This window comes from Pteropus alecto, unplaced genomic scaffold (genome assembly GCF_000325575.1).
Source record: "Pteropus alecto unplaced genomic scaffold, ASM32557v1 scaffold150, whole genome shotgun sequence".
In the NCBI taxonomy this organism is placed as follows: Eukaryota; Metazoa; Chordata; class Mammalia; order Chiroptera; family Pteropodidae; genus Pteropus; species Pteropus alecto.
Window position 1 is genome coordinate 1,256,704 of NW_006429686.1, and position 14,017 is coordinate 1,270,720.

A 14,017-nucleotide genomic window follows, 5' to 3' on the forward strand; every position below is an offset into this window, starting at 1 on the left:
ACATATACACATCACTAATGCCATAAGCAGATGTACTTTGTCTGCCCATTCAACAGTCCAGCGATGCTAGTAAATTAGCTAACAACAACAAAACTCTCATGGTTGTTCAACATATACAAAAGTGATTTTACTATCATCTCATCTTATGAAACAATACTGTGAATTTGTTTGTACCATTTTATAGGAAAGCACACAATTATTAAACGACTTGTCAAACCTTTAGATCAGGAAGAGTTCATTTTAATTCTTTGAGCTTCAATTTCTTCATTTAAGAAATAGGGAGATTAATAATAATGCTCGCAGAAGGTGGCTGCGGATATTAAATGAAATAATGTATAAGTGTCTAGCATAGTCTATATACCGCTATATAAATAATAAACAATATTTATTGAATTGATTCAATAAACACTCAAAAGTATTTATCGAATTGACAAATTAATGAGATCACCATATTCTTAGAAAGTTTCTCTTAGCCATGCTTTAATTCTAATTATTTTAAGCAAATATCCCAATTTTAAAATGAATGTCAAAAGAACCAGGGACTTAGAGAATATAGCCAACAGGCATGCAATAAGATTTGTTAACTAGAGAAAGGGGTCTATTTGAGATTTTGAATGTTTTCATTAAAGTCCAGAGGAAACATACACACACTCCCTCACTCACTCAACAACCCTTTAGAACAACCAATGGCAATATTAAAGGCACACTTATATCTCCATACATGAATTTGAGAACATTGTATGTTGTCATGGCTGATTTATGAGGCCCTTTCACTAAGACAGATAAATGTGTTATTAAGACTACTGAAAATAAGGATCATAACTCAAAAATATGCCATTTATACCTTTATATGTCACTGTCAAAGTTCCCCATCTTCTGGGATCTATGACATGCTGTATGATGTTTTAAATGTGAAAAATACTTGATATACATTTTAGTGACAATTTAGTAATTCAAATACTGGTGAAATACCTGGTGATTATACCTAGTCTAGAGCTCTACTTAGTTTTTCATTAACTGAGGTCAAGATCAGAGGACATCATTTATTTATTTATTCGTCTTTAGTTTTTTCTGGGTTTGTTTGTTTGTTTGTTTTTGTCTTTTTTTTTGAGAGGGGAGAGTAACACAAGATTTTTCTGTATAACCTCTGTTTCCTAAGAATGTTTCAAATTAGCTGTGTGAACTAATGCTGATGAGAGGTCCTAACTGGACAAGTGAATAAAATCTCAGTGGCTTCTGATTATGCCTCTTAAGTATTCGGAGTAAATAGTAAACAGAACTTGGTTAATCTTTATCATTTTGATCTTCAGACACAGCCAGTCTTTCTCAAGCTTAGTACCCTGGTTTTGCAGAACTGCGTATTTTAAATAAACCAAAGTTATGCTAAAGACTGACTCCTTAGATATCATTAATTTCTCAGAGCACCCTACAACATGATTATTATTCACTTTGAAGTCTCAAAAATAATTGAAGCCTAACTACATTGCCTGAAATAAATGAACAAAATGTCACAAGCTAATTTCCTTATGTGTAAAAAATGAATAATAATAACCACCTTGCCTGACCTACTTCATAGAGTCCCTCCATACAAGTCCAAGGATTAAATGAAGAAAATGTCTTTGAAAGTGTTTTGTGAGGCTGATGATAGTGATTCAAGATCTTTAATATACTATTTAATCATATATTTTCTTTATTTATTGATTTTAAAAATTCTTTTTTTTCCTAATTTATTAAATTTATTGGGGATGATATTTCTTAACAAAATTATATAGGTTTTGAGTGTAAAATTCTATAACATATATCTGTATATCAGTGGATCTCATACCAGACTTATCCAAAGAAAGCCATCTGGAATTCATATTTATAAGGCTAGCTTTTCACCCTGGATATACTCAAGGCAAAAATTCATGCCATGGATAATGTAACTGTCTGTGAATGTATTTTCCTCACATAAAACTGCAAAGAATAAAATTTGGTTAATTAAGGGCTTGGGCATTGGCTTCCCATTACTAACACATTAACTTCCCTTAAGCATGTTAAAGATAGAGAGGAGTACTATGTTAGAAAGCAATGTCTCCGTATTTTGTTTTAAAAAAAATATAGAAAACTCTTTACTAAGAGGATGATGGTTGCTAAATACCAATTTATATTACAAATAGATTGCCTTAAATAAAATTTATCCTAAGGCATTTAACTCTTCAGTCATTTCTTATTCAACAAACATTTATTAAGCATCAATTATACATCAGGCACTCTGCTAGACGAAGGAACAATTTTTGTTCTATAGGCATACCCCTTACTCCTAATATTCAACAGTGTGAAAGGTTTTGTATCATTGGATCACCAGCTTATGAACAGAGAAAATTTTGTGATTGGTGAAAGGAGGTAGATGGGAAATTGGTGGTATTTGAGGCAGGGACCAGATCATGAAGCCCTTGGTGAAGGACATCCACTGAATTGTTTTATGTAGTGAAGTGATGTGATTAGATTTGCATTTTAGAAAGAGCATAATATTATCTTCCTCTTTCTCTGAAAGTCTGACTTTTAAAGGGGCACAAAAGCAAAGGAGGGGGACATGGAATCATAAGATGAAAAACTTTTTGATTGATTTGAAAACAAATGAGTAAGATGTTTAAGTGATCCCTGAAAGAACACAAATCAATATGATTGAAGAGACTCTGAGCTATGTATGTCTCACAGAACATTTCAATAGGCTGGGAGAAGGAGAGTTTAGGTGAGGGGGTCACAAGGAAGAGTGAGGTTAGGAAGGGAGGTGGGGTGGAGGTAAGTCTCCATGTTGTCCCAAGTTGACTAGGTCATATAATGCAGTTGCCTGGAACAATTCCACTTTATGCCAGTTGTCCCAGTATAAACATTAGTGATAATTTCTTCCAATCAAAGTTTTCCATTTTGGATAATAAATTATATAGCCAGCCTGCCTAAAGACAGGCTCTACTAACAAAATATTCATTCATCACCTTAGAAGTCATTTTAAAAAGATCAATCTTGGAAATCCCAGTTACTGGTCTAGACGGAGCAAAGTGAAACATCCCCCATATTTACTCCACTACAAAAGAACAGAAAGTCCCCCAAAAGGGAAAACATGTGATGACTAATGGGATGTTTGTCAAACCTATGGCTAACTACCCTCCACTCCCTACTCTACAAAGATTGAACATAATTACCTTGAGGAAACTTCTCTAAGACATTCACAGATCCTTAATGGTGCTTGCCACACAATGGTACATAATCAAGTTCAAGTTATCACAACAGTAGCATTTGGTAATTAAAGACAGGGAGTCAAATCAATCATCTTATAAGAAAAATGGCAATTTAATGCCTATATCCAGCTCCTGGCTGTACAGGAAAGTGACGAGATAAAAAAAAAATGTCAATATCTTTCTTAAAAATTAAAAAGGGTTATCTGTAGACTAGGCTGATAAGTGCCAACTGGTGGTTGGTACTAAAATTACACTTTGATTCCAAAGATAAACAGAATCCAACTCAATCTGGTGATCCACCTTATGTCAAATAAAGTTTCAAAATTATGAATAAAATATTCTTGCCAATAGTAACAAAATAGCACTATCAGGCAAGTGGTTTATCTTGGAATCCAAACTAGGAATGGATTGGGAAGACACAAATTAACCTTCTACCAAAACTAAGTATGAGGAAAATTGTTCCTTTGAGCATAATTTAAAAACACATTAAAATTTAAAAAAATAATAATTTATGCTGATAACATCATGCTAGGAATTCCTTTACAGTCAATTATTTATAATCATAAATACAAGCTTGTAACTCAAGTTTTAAATTAAAATTGACTCTAATAACGAACTAATTCCCAAAGATCAGTACACTTTTTATGTAATAAGAGTCAAAGCAAGTCAAGACAAAATGATAACAAGATGCAATCAGGATGTATTTAATAAAACTAAATTGCAGATAAGAGAGACACTCTATGTAAAAAATCTCTGATAAATCTATACACAAGAAAATGTAGAATTTGTTCTAATTAAAGGGTGGTTTCAAGAGCAAAATCATCATTGGCTGCAAGATTGAAAGATGCAAGCCTTCCACTATTTTCAATGGCAAATTAGATCATTACTAAAATAGTCTTCTTATGGACAGTGATGATTGCTCTTCTTTTCTTTTTCTTTTCCAATGGTAAAACTGATTTGTTCTATAACATGGAGAAAGTTAAACTGGAAATTATAAAGAATTCTCAACTAATAAGCATAAAGTTGCCAAAATTGTTTACAATGTTTGCAGAAACTCGGTGGTTACAACAATTCATTTTGTCTCGTTAATGACATCAATTTTGAATTGTTATTCGTGAAAAGAATATTTTTGTTTGGAAAAATATTTTTTTGATATAAAATTGCTTGTGGTATTTCTCAATACGAGTATGTAGAACTGAAGTGTCCTACGATAGATGATTGGAAATGATTGGATGAAGAAGCTGTGGTATATATATATACAATGGAATATTACTCAGCCATAAGAAGCGATGAAATATTGCCATTTGCGACAACATGGATGGACCTTGAGATAGTCATGCTAAGCTAAATAAGCCAGACAGAAAAAGTTGAAAATCACATGACATCACTTATATGTGGGATATAAACCTAAAAGCAACAAATGAGCAAGACAAACAGTGAGTCATGGACATGGACAATAGACTAGTGGTTACTAGAGAATAGAGGGAGTGGGGATGGGGGAGATGGATGAAGTAAAGGTGGTCAAATATGCGGTAACAGAAAGAAATCTAACTATGGGAGTTGAGCACACAGTGTAAATATATATATGCTTTACTGTTGAAGTGTCCACCTGAAACTTAATGGATTTCATTAACCAATGTCACCATAAATATAAATTAATTAATTAAAAAACTGATTCTAAATGCTTTGATTAGGCAGGAAAAACTGGCAGCTGAGAGTTACTAATCTATGCTTTTATTGAATGGCATGTTTTCTTCAATTACCCATTTTCTAAAGACTCAAAGCATGACATAATTCAATCACTTTTTGTTTTGTAAATTAATCTAAATTCTTTAAAAGCTGAAGAGTTCTTAATCTTTTTTAGTATATTGCAAATGTCAAGTATTTTATGCCCTAATTTACAAAGAGATCTTTATTAAATTAAATGTCATAATGAAATAATTACACATCGTAACTACATGTTTCATTTACAGTGCAATTTTATAAGTTTCATAGTAAGAAAATGATCCTGATTACAGTTATCATGTAAATAAAATAAAACAAAATTGTTCTCTCATAGTTATTATTAGATATATTTTTTACAGAAAACCCACACAGTGAAAGTTGTGATGAAAGACACAGGCGACAATGTTAACAAATAGGCACACGATTTATGATTACAGGTCCAAAACAGCAAGAAAAAGATTATTCTGTATAATGAATTTGGAGTCATGCTCTGCTTTTCCAAGTGACCTGAGATCCATGGTGTTAAATAAACATTTTCTGAGTAAGTGTACATACATATAGAGTTACAATATATACCATCTACTCTGAAGGATGGCAGACTTGAAAACCAGAAGGAACTTAAAGATCACATTTGTTCATCCTTTCTTTTTCTCCTCAATTTCCATTTTATAGACAAGGAAACTGAAGCTCAGAGAGGTAAAACACTTTAATTAAGGTCCCATAACAGGATAGTAGCAGAAGCAGGTTGAGAGCTCATATCCCCTAAATCTTACTTCCACTATATGATCAAATAGGGCAGAATTACATTTAATAGTACTAGTGAAATGTTCTAATGTTCTGAACCACAGTAAGACTTTATATATATATTTTTTACATTCAAATTAATATTTCTCAAACTAGAATGCTTGGGGGCATAACTTTTCTATGGGAATATCTGTGTGCATGTGTTTCAACTTTCGTGTTTCAACTAAAATATTCAACAAAATGTGTTTTGAATACTCTAAGTAATTGCCTCATAACTGAATACTGCCACATGGTTTAAGTGCCAACTTTTATATATTTATTTATGATTATATTGCCACCAACTAGTACTTCATAAAAATGAATACACATAAATGTATATAGATGATGCTTTCATGTCAAATGAGAAATAGGGAACATCATGGTAGTCTAAATGATAAAAAATGGTAGGGAAATTGAAGCATCTCACAGCACACAGTAACCCAGCCATGTGCACTCAAAAGAACTTGCACTTATCAATCAGTATATAGTCAAATTTCAACCAGTGATTTTATTGCAGTAAAACCTGATTAAGTAACATGACTTTTAAATGTATCAATTTTGTGGTTTTGTTTCATTTGCAATTTGGTTTTTGAATAAAAATTCTATATATACATAAGAATTTAAAACTAATTCAATACGTCTGAAATTTTATAAAATGTTTAATAAACATAATTTAAGATCACAATAGGGGTACACAGGCAGTTTTATTCTTTTAAAGGCTTAATTTGTTAAGTGCTTCCTTTCCTGAATGGGAAAAAATTATATTGCAGTTTCATATTGGTAAAGAGAGGAGTGAAAAAGCAGGGGAACATCCTAGCTTGGAACAAGTTAAATCTGAAGTTGAACCTTATTGCAATACTAACATCATGGGGAGAGAGAAAGGAGAAAATACCTTACATATCATAACGCTTTGCTCCTTCTAGGTTCATATTAATTATCTTGGCTTCCACTATCACCTCTCCGTATACTTCTTTTCTTTTCTCCAGAGCCTGGTTCTGTCTTCATATTTGAGTTTCATATTTGAGCTTCAACAGTATTGCATCTGTTAATAAATTCTTCTATTGGGACATCTTACCATCAACTCAATCTTAGAATATCAAAAAGCAAATTATGTATTTTCCTTCCCAAATCTTTAATTTCTTATGATTAAAAAATAATAATCTCTATCAATAGTACAATCATTCTCCTTGTCATTCAAATCTGAGACTTGGCAAACCCAGTTGTTTCTTTCTCTAAAATGACTATTGCATTTATACCCTCCTTTCTGTTTTCATTGTTATTGCCCTAGTTTATACCTTTACCTCCTCATATCTAGATCATTTAAATCAATCATTAAATTATAATATTATGTACTATGTTATAGGGATTATTCTGGTGATTATGAGCACAAACTCTGTAAACTGGCTGCCTACGTTTAAATCTCTATTAAATAAGTTCTGGAAATTACCTAGGGGTCCTTGGCAAGTTATTTAAACCTTCTGTGTCTTATTTCCTCCCACTTAAATAACACGGATGATAACTATACATATCTTATAGGGTTGCTGTAAGAATTAAACATATTAATATGTATAAAAAGCATACTGGCTGACATATAATAAATACTCAATAAATGTTGTCTATTCACATAAAATGTTTCCTATCTCTTCTCCCCGAATTTCTCCACAAATCAAACAGCATCTGCATATTGCCCTCTTTGTTTAGTGTGTTAGCAAGCTTATACTTGCTGAGACTCAGAAGGACAGTAATGGAAGAATTAGGAAAGATCACCAAGAGCATATATGTGTCACTAGAGACCAACAATAAGATCGTCCAAACCCTCATATTCCCAATTACTATACACAGGTGCAAAAGCTGGACAGTGAAGAAGGCTGATAGGAAAAAATGATTCTTTTGAAATATGGTTTTGGAGGAGAGCTCTATGAATACCCTGGACCACCAGAAAGATGATCAAGTGGGTCCTAGAGCAAATTAAGCCTGAAACATTTTGGATCGCAAAAATGACAAAACTGAAGTTGTCCTACTTCAGGCAAATCATGAGAAGGCAGAGTTCTTTGAAAAAGAAAATAATGCTGGGAAAATATAAGGCAGCAGGAAAAAAAAAGATTAATCAAGAGATAGATTAACTTCATAAAAGAAGTCATAGGCATGAGTCTGCAGGAACCAAGCATGGCTGTTGAGGACAAGACATTGTGGAGATCACTTATTCATAGGATCGGCAGAAGTAGGAGCCCACTCAATGGCACATAACACATACACAGCATATGCACAACTTGCTTCATCAACATGAATGCATTTTGCCTTTCTATCTTTAGTTTCCTGATCTTCATGTTTTCAGCACTATGATATAAAGAAATGATAGATCCAAGGGGAAATAGGAGTTGAGAGTAATGACAGAAATAAATTTTATTGTGAGGTAGCATACTTAGGAATGAAACTAGGAGACAATAATAGAAAAGTATGCATATAAGATTCAGACAGATCTTGGTTCAACTTCTAAATCTAATATTCCTGGCTGTGTGGCCTTGAGTAAGTCACTTATCAACTCTATCTTCACTTCCTCATTTATAAATTAAGAATAATAACCACCAATATTATAAGGTAGTTGTGAGGTAATTCATGTTAAAACACTTGGAAAATAAAATGTGAGCTCCACAAGGGTTGACTTTTATCTGTCTTGATCATTGATATATCACATCTTAGACCAGTATCAGGCTCACAATAGGCACTCAATAGAGATGTGTGAGGAAAGTTCCAAGCACAGGACATGAGTGCTTAATAAATGATAACTATTATTATTATAAATTACTTTTCCTTCTGTGCCTGTTGCATTTGTATTAACTCTGAAGAATGAAGTGGAACCAGAGAATTCTCTGTACAGCTTCAGAGCAGGAGATGGTGATCTGTACTATTGAGTCAATAAAGAATCCAATCAATATAAAGGGGATCTTTGTATGTTAGCTGTCTGTAAGTCTCTAATTATATTTTTATTCATCTTCTAACAATTGCTATCTCTCTTTGACTAGAACAGGTCAATATTAAAATCAAGCATAGAGAAATTCCATCATAGATGTTGTGATGAATTCAAGAACGAATGACCATATTTCTCTGCTTTGGAGTGGAGAGAGCTGTGGAATAGGGAGTCGTGACACTGGATTGAAATAGTGGCTCTTCCACAAGCTGCTTCAATCAACCTGGCCATCCCATACCCCACTATGGGCCTCAGTTTCCTCATCTTCCTCTCATAGGAGAAAACCAGAAGTCATGTCCTTATTTCAAACATGCTTATTATGTGAAAAAAAAAGACTTTAAGACCTCAAACTCTAAAATTCTCTCTAACCACAACTTCCTATCTGTCTATCCCCACCCCCTGCCTTTTCTCCACTCTCCCTGCGTCAGAGAGAAAACATGTTATAGTGCATTGCTTCTCAATAGTTTCAGCAACAAGGGAATATTTTACTTTTCTTCCATGTTCTCCTAAACTTTAAAGAAATTTCTCCTTGATAAACTGTATGTATGATATAAAATTTACTTTCCTCATTTCCATTCATCAAAGACATATATTGCTGCCAATCAGTTTTCCATCAGCACAAGACAGTCAGTATTATCAAAATGAGTTGATATAGTTTCAGGCAAAAAGCAAAGAAACTTGACCTTTTAGTCAAGTTGTGTAATTTATCACAAGTAAACTAAGGTATTCTGTTAGACTTCATTCAAATATTGAAAATGACTCATAAATTCTCATTATTAACTTCATAGATCCCCCTGGGCAGAGGGTATGGGCAGAAAACTCAGGATAGGAATCACTAGTGTAATAGAAAGAATACTGGGTTCTAATAAATGATGCAGGATCTCAGAGCCTCAGTATTGACTTTCTACTAAAAGATAACAATAACTGACATACTACCCCATAGCTACTACTTTGAGTATATCCTATGTGTCAGTCACATTATTAAGTGCTTTATATACGTGATCTTATTTAAACCTTACAGCCATCTCTGGTGTAATTGTTATCCTCATATTACAAATGAGAAAACTGAGGCATAAGAGGAAAAGTGATTATCATAGATTATACCAGCTGTAAGTGGCAGAGCTGGAATATAAACCTAGCTTTGTTTGAATCTAAAGTCATGCTCTTAATGGCTCTGTCATATTGTCATATCATAGAGATAAATGATATCAAAGCACTTTGCAGATTAGGCATTGTATAAATATAAGGGGCAATTGTTATTGGCATTTGTGGTGAAATCCCATTCCCTTTACCCCTCCCTATTCTCCCAGTCCATCATCTCCCTTTTAGCTTCATTGTCTACCACTACAATATACACTTATTGCTTAACTACTTCAAAAAAAAAAAAAAACCTTTAGGGGAGGGGAAAGATGGTGTAGAGTGTAGAAGCTTTGTATATCTCTTTCTGCAACCACACCAGAGTTGTGACAAAACTACAGAGTAAACAGCAAGGAGAGTCACCTGAGATCTGGATGAAAGAGACACTACAACTACGGAGAAAAATAATAAATCACCCTGCAATGGTAGGAAGGGGTGGAGATGTGAGGCTACCTGATCCATGGCTGAGTGAGACAGAGGCTGCAGCAGCTGTAGCCAGCAGGTACAGACATTCATTTTAAAGGGACTATGAATGCAGCCAAATTTTCACGGTAACGGATTCACTCGCTCTGAGCTCCAGCGCTATGTCGGCTTCTTGGGGGTGTGGGGGGAGCAACAGGGACATATGGTGGGACACTGAGTTGTCGGGCTTTGGGGCAAGGGCCAGAGGTGAGGCTTTCTACTGGACAGAAGTGCTGGCAGCATCCAATATTCTCCTGTTGATCACCCCCACCATGAGGATGCAGGCACCTCCATAGTTAAGGCATCAACGAACTGGATAACAGAGGTCACTCTGCCAAGAGAATTCCCTGAAACTCTGCCCCTCCCAACCTGCGACACTACCCAAGCCACATCCAGTGGTGTCCTTGGCATGCACTGTGCCCCTTGCTGAGCAGGTCTGAGCCTTGCACTGGTGGTACTTGGCCTCAGTTCCTGGCATGGTCTCTTGAGGCAACTATAAGCACAACACGAGTATCAACCATCTAAGGATTGCTTGCTGAATCTGAACAGGTGGCCCCGGAGTGGCACAAGCTGGGGTTAAACTTAGTCTACAGCTGGACTCTTCTCAAGACTGTGCCAGGGTACACCTACCACACAAAGCCATTCTAATAAGATCAAGAAATTTAGGAGCTTTGCTTAGTACATAGAAACAGACTCAGAAAGGCAGCCAATATTGAGAGACAAAGAAGCAGAAACCATATGAGAGAACATAACAGAGATCCAGGAAAAATGGAGTCAAGCAATCTAACAGATGCAGAATTTAAAACACTGATTATAAGAATGCACAATGTATTTAGAGGAAGTGTAGATGAATTCAGTGAGAACTTTAACAAATAAATTTAAAAAAAAACACATAAAAATGAAGATGGAAATTATAAAAGGAAACTAAACAGAAATGAGGAATACATTATCTGAGATGAAGAGTATATTAGAGAGAATCAACAGAATGGATGAAGTAGAGGCTCAAATCATCAATATAGAAGATAATATAGCAGAGAACACTCAATCAGAACAGCAACAAGAAAAAAAGAATCCAAAAAAATGAAGATAATTTAAGGAGCCTATGACACAACATCAAATGTAACAACATTTGCATCATAGGAGTATCAGAAGAAGAGAGAGAGCAAGACTTTGAAACCTATTTGAAGAAATAATGATGGAAAACTTCCCTAACCTAGTGAAAAAGATGGACATACAACCCCAGGAAGCTCAGAGAGTCCCAAATAAGATGATTTCAAAGAGGCCCACACGAAGACACATCATCATTAAAATGCCAAAGTTTAAATACAAAAAGAGAATCTTAAAAACAGCAAGGGAAAAGCGATTAGTTACCTACAAGGGTGTTCCAATAAGACTGGCTGCTGATTACACAACAGAAACTTTGCAGGCGACAAGGGCTTGACATGAAATATTCAAAGTGATGAAAATCCGGGATCTACAAAGAAGATCACTTTATCCAGCAAAGCTATCATTTAGAGTTGACGGACATATAAAGAAATTCCCAGACAAGAAAAATGTGGAGTTCATCACCACCAAGCCCGCGTTATAGGAAATGTTAGGACTTCTCTAAGAAGACGAAAAAATATGTAGCAAAAATATGAATAAAGAATGGCAGAGAAAAAAATGGCATAGATGATAGAGGCTCTGTTCATCCTTCTGGCAACCAAATCAAAGTTGTGACAGAAACAAGGAGCAAACAGCAAGGAAAATCGCCTGGGATCTAGATGAACAAGCCATACAACTAGGGAGAAATCTAAGAAATCACCCTGCAACAGTGGAAGAAAGGTAGGATGGGGTAAGGATGAGAGGCTGCAAGATCCCAAGAGGCTGAGTGGGACAGAGGTCATAGCAGCAGCAGCCAGAAGATACAGATGCCTCTTAACGGTGCTGTGTCTGCAGGCAGACTTTCACAGTGATAAACCTGTTTGCGCTGAGCACCATCACCAGTTCAGCTGCACAGGGGACACAAGGGACTTACAGGGGGACAATGAGTTGTCAGAGTAGGGGCCTGAGGCAAGATTTGTTTATACAGAAGTGCTAGCAGTATCCATTGTTCCTCTGTTGAGCCTTCTGCTCTCCGAGCATGTGAACACAGCACCGCTATAGCGGAGACGTCATCAAACTGGATAACGGAGGTCACTCTGCCCAGAAGATTCCCTAAAACTCCACCTCCTCCTACTCACACCAACCCCCAAGCATACTCAGGTGTGTCCTCGCTTAGTTAGGTGCTCCTTGCTGAGCAGCTCCTAGACTCACAGTAGGGACAGCTGACCTTGGTTTCTGGTGTGGCCTTTTGAGGCAACTGTAAGCACAGCATCTGTGGATTGCTTGCTGAATCTTAACAGTTGGCTCCGGAGAGGCACAGGCTGGGGCTAAATTTGGCTTATAGCTGAACCCTTCTTAGGACTGTGTCACTGGAAACTTACCACACAAAGCTATGCTAATAAGACGGGGCGACTTAGGGGCTTTGCTTAATACATAGAAACACACAGAAAAGCAGCTAATATCAAGAGACAAAGAAGTAGAAACCAAATGAGAGAACAGAACAGAGATCCAGGAATAAGGGAGTCAAGCAATCTAATAGATGCAGAGTTCAAAACATTGATTATAAAATGCTCAATAAAATTATGGGAAGTATAGATGAATTCAGTGAGAATTTTAACAAAGAGATAAAAATCATAAAAGTGGAAATGGAAATTATAAAAGGGAACCAGTCAGAAATAAAGAACACATTATCTGAGATGATGAGGATATTAAAAGGAATAAACAGAGTGGATAAAGAAGAGGATTGAACCACCGATATAGAGGAAGGGGAAGTCAAGGACACTCAATCAGAATGGTAAGAAAAAAGAAGCCAAGACTATAATAATAATTTAAGGAGCCTATGGGACACTATTAAAGGTAAACATATCCGTGTCATAGAGACACTGGGAGGAAAAAAAAGATGTTGAAGAGCTATTTGAAGAAATAATGATGGAAAATTATTTCCCTCACCTGCTGAAGGAAATAGACATAAAACCCAGGAAGCTCAGAGAGACTCCAAAACCAGGAACCCAAAGAGGCCCAAGACACATCATAATTAAAATGACAAAGGTTAAATACAGAGAGAAACTTAAAAGCAACAAGAGAAAGCAGTTAGTTACCTACTAGGGAGCACCTATAAGATTGGCAGCTGATTTCTCAAAATAAACTTCGCAGGACAGAAGGGCTTGGCACAAAATATTTGACACAATAAAAACCCGGAATCTACAACCAAGAATACTTTGTCCACCAAAGCTATCATTTAGAGTTGAAGGACAGATAAAGAGCTTCCCAGACAAAAAGAAGCTAAAGGAATTTATCATTATGGCAGAATTACAGGAAATGTTAGAGGGACTTCTTTAAGAGGAAAAAAAAAAACATGTATCATAAACAGGAATAAAGAATGGTAGTAACTACTTTCCTATCAACGAGTACCTCAAATGGAAAAGAATTAAGTGTTCCAACCAAAAGATAGAATGGCTAAAAGCATAAGAAAACAAGACCCCTACCTATGCTGCCTACAAGAGATTCACTTCAGATTAAAAGACACACACAGACTAAAAGAAAGGGGATGGAAAAAGATATTGCCTTGATGAACCTAGAGGGTATTGTGTTGAATGAAATGGATCGGATAGAGAAAGACAAATATTGCATGATTTCA

At 35.5% G+C, this 14,017-nt stretch overlaps 1 protein-coding gene across 1 annotated transcript in view; it reads right to left on the reverse strand.

Annotated features, from left to right (window-relative positions):
• The window catches only part of IL1RAPL2 (interleukin 1 receptor accessory protein like 2), a 608,417-nt gene that overhangs the window by 429,808 nt on the left and 164,592 nt on the right, over positions 1-14,017 (reverse strand). The gene's annotated exons all lie outside the window — the stretch shown is intronic.